Below are 4420 nucleotides of genomic sequence, written 5' to 3' on the forward strand. Positions count from 1 at the left end.
ATTTCATGGATATAGTAACTATTGTGTATTTAAATGACTGGTTGTCTTTAATGTGCATTTTTAGCATGAAACTTGTTTTTGTGACATGTAATATGGTCATTGGCAAATTCGAAAACATGGTTTGAAATCACATGCTGTTAATTATAAGCCCATTGCACAAGCAACCAATATTTATATTCATTATATAGCCTATACAGTATAGCTAGGCCTAGGAGCAGAATTTTTAAATTCTAATAGATCTAACTTTATTATTGGTGGATCGATTTTTTAGATTCTTATATCATTTGAAAGTTCTTTATTTTCGTACTTTTGAAATATAAGCAGATTTTCATTTTTTTGCTTTAAAAAAAGAAAACTCAGTAGTATTTCAATAGTTTTCTAGCACCAAGTTAACTTTTTACCAAGAAAAAATGAAAACGTTTTGTTAATTCATTTTTAATGTAAAATATGAGTAAAATGACTTTTCTTATGATATAAAATACTAAGCTGTTACATAAAAAATAAGTATGCAGACGGTTCTCGCGCTAAATTTGTCTGACATGATGAGAATATTAATTAATTAAGGTGTACATAGCCCACATTTTTTTTCAAGTAAGAATATAACCAGGAATAAAGTTGCTGAAAATTTATTAACAATTTACCAATAACTTAAAAATTGATAAAAATTCGATCTAATAAAGTTTGAATATGGATTTTATCATCGCAAATTTATTATTGAACAGTATTTTATGAAATTTAATTGTGAAACAAGAATAATCAAGAAAACACTGTTTCAAATGTTTTAGATGAATATGTTTATCTGTCCGGAGAATTTCCATGCAAAATGAAGTTGATCTTTGCCGATAATACAACATGAACGTATAGATACCGGGCTTTGGAGTAATAATCTAATGAGTTTTTAAATATCTACGATTGATTGACCGTTAGAAAAACACAATATACTCGTATAATCCTACCAGACGTTAAACACAAATCACAATTTCCATGAATTTATCAAACATACAAATGTATTTCGTGTATGATGTGATTTAAATTTAATTGCACACCGTATATATTTACCGCACAACATACATGTATGGTCAACACATTCAATACACAGAATTTTTCCGTTAGGAAAGTGGTACAAAATAGCAAAACGATTTGGAATACAGGGTGCAGAGCCCGGTACTTGGATGGGTGACCGCCTGGGAATACCGGGTGCAGTAGACTTTTGATTTTTTTTTCATTTTCATTTTTTTTTTTCCCGTGTTAGATGAAGTTTTATGATTTTCTATCCGGCATATTACTGTATGTGAGCGATAAATGCCCGAAAAAATAGAAGAAAACAAGAAATATTCGCGGACAGAGATAATACAGGCGGTGAAGTGTGTGTATTTGTTACTTTTTGTTGCATTTTTGTTAAGTAAAACTTATTGAGGAAACATTTCTCCCAGCTAGTATACAACCGGAACAAGCTATGTACATGTTGCGAAACTTTGACTATTTCTAGGCACGAAGTGGACGGAACGAGGCACGGGATATGATGCTGGCACAAGCCTTATTGTATAATAACGTCAACGTGTACAGGAAATGACGTAAAAGACGTAACGTCAGTAGCATCAGCTCCATGGTGGTCACGTCGCCGCTTCCACTATAAGAGCAGCCTGTCATTACGAAATAAGGTAAGAAAAGGCGATTTGAATCACAACAAGCTCATAAAAATGTCGGTTCAACGTACTGAATATGTTTTCCGTACGTCGGATGGTAGCTCGAATTCGGAATTCAGTTAAAAAAGGAGCGGGGGATGACCGTTATTGTAGCGGTCATATATTAGTTTTAAAAATACATAGAGCCTATGACTGGCGATTCTTTTTACTGCTTTTGGGCGTTTGGCTCGTGGTGTGAGAATTGCACACAGGGGCGGAGTATATCTGAACTGCTAACCGGGAGACTGTTGTAATTTAGTGGAATAAAATGTTTCATTGTCGGAGTTGAGGCATACTTACCTGGTACAGAGGCTACCGTGATCAGCCAGGCGGTGCCTCCAGGAAGAGACCCTTCCATTGCACTTCGGTTGGGTTGAAGCCTGCGATTACCCCTAATGTGGGTAACTCGGGTACGCAATTTATTTGTGTGGGGGTCTGCGTTCGCGCTAACCCCTGTCTAATTGAAACATTAAATCAAGCTCGCGGAATTAAAGGCTCATTATACCTTAGAAATGCTAGCAATTTTATTTCTCAAAATCATCTAATGTTTGCTATCTCGTTACAGTTTTCAAAGTATTGAATGAAAAAGTAGATTCTATTGATCTTTGGCGGCAAACTGTGCCTTTAAAAAAGTAAATTTTTTTTTCTCAAACAAATGCTATCGGTACTGCACTGGCACACCGTAACAGTGATTATTCGACCGTTGTCAGGGACAGACAGACGTACGGAATCGTATGTGAGTTGGTCTATTGCTCGTGTGTACGGGTGTACATTTATGTGGAATATCTTGATATTTACTAATGCATGGTGAGAAAAGTATGCACTGTATATATGTAAATGCGAATTTTGTCTTTGCCGGGAAATAATTCTACAATAATAAGGGATAGTTCCATATATGAGCATAAAGGATAGTACTGTATAAATGTTTGAATATGTCCGACTATTATTATTTTAAAAGGCAAACCGGAAGTACATCATAGTATCAGCGAAATTCTCGTATATAAGCCGTAAAGAATTACATTCTAATGTCTACGGCCATATCACGTTGAAAACACCGGTTCTCGTCCGATCACCGAAGTTAAGCAACGTCGAGCCCGGTTAGTACTTGGATGGGTGACCGCCTGGGAATACCGGGTGCAGTAGACTTTTGATTTTTTTTTCATTTTCATTTTTTTTTTCCCGTGTTAGATGAAGTTTTATGATTTTCTATCCGGCATATTACTGTATGTGAGCGATAAATGCCCGAAAAAATAGAAGAAAACAAGAAATATTCGCGGACAGAGATAATACAGGCGGTGAAGTGTGTGTATTTGTTACTTTTTGTTGCATTTTTGTTAAGTAAAACTTATTGAGGAAACATTTCTCCCAGCTAGTATACAATCGGAACAAGCTATGTACATGTTGCGAAACTTTGACTATTTCTAGGCACGAAGTGGACGGAACGAGGCACGGGATATGATGCTGGCACAAGCCTTATTATATAATAACGTCAACGTGTACAGGAAATGACGTAAAAGACGTAACGTCAGTAGCATCAGCTCCATGGTGGTCACGTCGCCGCTTCCACTATAAGAGCAGCCTGTCATTACGAAATAAGGTAAGAAAAGGCGATTTGAATCACAACAAGCTCATAAAAATGTCGGTTCAACGTACTGAATATGTTTTCCGTACGTTGGATGGTAGCTCGAATTCGGAATTCAGTTAAAAAAGGAGCGGGGGATGACCGTTATTGTAGCGGTCATATATTAGTTTTAAAAATACATAGAGCCTATGACTGGCGATTCTTTTTACTGCTTTTGGACGTTTGGCTCGTGGTGTGAGAATTGCACACAGGGGCGGAGTATATCTGAACTGCTAACCGGGAGACTGTTGTAATTTAGTGGAATAAAATGTTTCATTGTCGGAGTTGAGGCATACTTACCTGGTACAGAGGCTACCGTGATCAGCCAGGCGGTGCCTCCAGGAAGAGACCCTTCCATTGCACTTCGGTTGGGTTGAAGCCTGCGATTACCCCTAATGTGGGTAACTCGGGTACGCAATTTATTTGTGTGGGGGTCTGCGTTCGCGCTAACCCCTGTCTAATTGAAACATTAAATCAAGCTCGCGGAATTAAAGGCTCATTATACCTTAGAAATGCTAGCAATTTTATTTCTCAAAATCTTCTAATGTTTGCTATCTCGTTACAGTTTTCAAAGTATTGAATGAAAAAGTAGATTCTATTGATCTTTGGCGGCAAACTGTGCCTTTAAAAAAAGATTTTTTTTTCTCAAACAAATGCTATCGGTACTGCACTGGCACACCGTAACAGTGATTATTCGACCGTTGTCAGGGACAGACAGACGTACGGAATCGTATGTGAGTTGGTCTATTGCTCGTGTGTACGGGTGTACATTTATGTGGAATATCTTGATATTTACTAATGCATGGTGAGAAAAGTATGCACTGTATATATGTAGATGCGAATTTTGTCTTTGCCGGGAAATAATTCTACAATAATAAGGGATAGTTCCATATGTGAGCATAAAGGATAGTACTGTATAAATGTTTGGATATGTCCGACTTTTATTATTTAAAAAGGCAAACCGGAAGTACATCATAGTATCAGCGAAATTCTCGTATATAAGCCGTAAAGAATTACATTCTAATGTCTACGGCCATATCACGTTGAAAACACCGGTTCTCGTCCGATCACCGAAGTTAAGCAACGTCGAGCCCGGTTAGTACTTGGATGGGTG

General features: G+C 37.2%; 1 long non-coding RNA gene, 3 other non-coding genes and 1 pseudogene across 4 annotated transcripts; all 5 read left to right on the forward strand.

Moving 5' to 3' along the window:
• Nucleotides 1-1170: 1170 nt before the first annotated feature.
• LOC132715325 (uncharacterized) lies at nt 1171-3764 on the forward strand. The gene is made up of 2 exons (XR_009623666.1): nt 1171-1661; nt 3111-3764. It is a non-coding gene; the product is annotated as an uncharacterized LOC132715325 (long non-coding RNA).
• Nucleotides 1978-2141, forward strand: LOC132715329 (U1 spliceosomal RNA). Its single transcript, XR_009623668.1, has one exon. It is a non-coding gene; the product is annotated as a U1 spliceosomal RNA (small nuclear RNA).
• LOC132715327 (5S ribosomal RNA) lies at nt 2713-2831 on the forward strand. The gene has a single exon (XR_009623667.1). It is a non-coding gene; the product is annotated as a 5S ribosomal RNA (ribosomal RNA).
• LOC132715330 (U1 spliceosomal RNA) lies at nt 3599-3762 on the forward strand. The gene has a single exon (XR_009623669.1). It is a non-coding gene; the product is annotated as a U1 spliceosomal RNA (small nuclear RNA).
• Nucleotides 3765-4331: 567 nt separating the features above from the next.
• Nucleotides 4332-4420, forward strand: LOC132715328 (5S ribosomal RNA; annotated as a pseudogene; the record flags this gene model as incomplete).

Source organism: Ruditapes philippinarum, unplaced genomic scaffold (genome assembly GCF_026571515.1).
Source record: "Ruditapes philippinarum isolate M1 unplaced genomic scaffold, ASM2657151v2 ctg3325_1_1_1_1, whole genome shotgun sequence".
Taxonomy (NCBI): domain Eukaryota; kingdom Metazoa; phylum Mollusca; class Bivalvia; order Venerida; family Veneridae; genus Ruditapes; species Ruditapes philippinarum.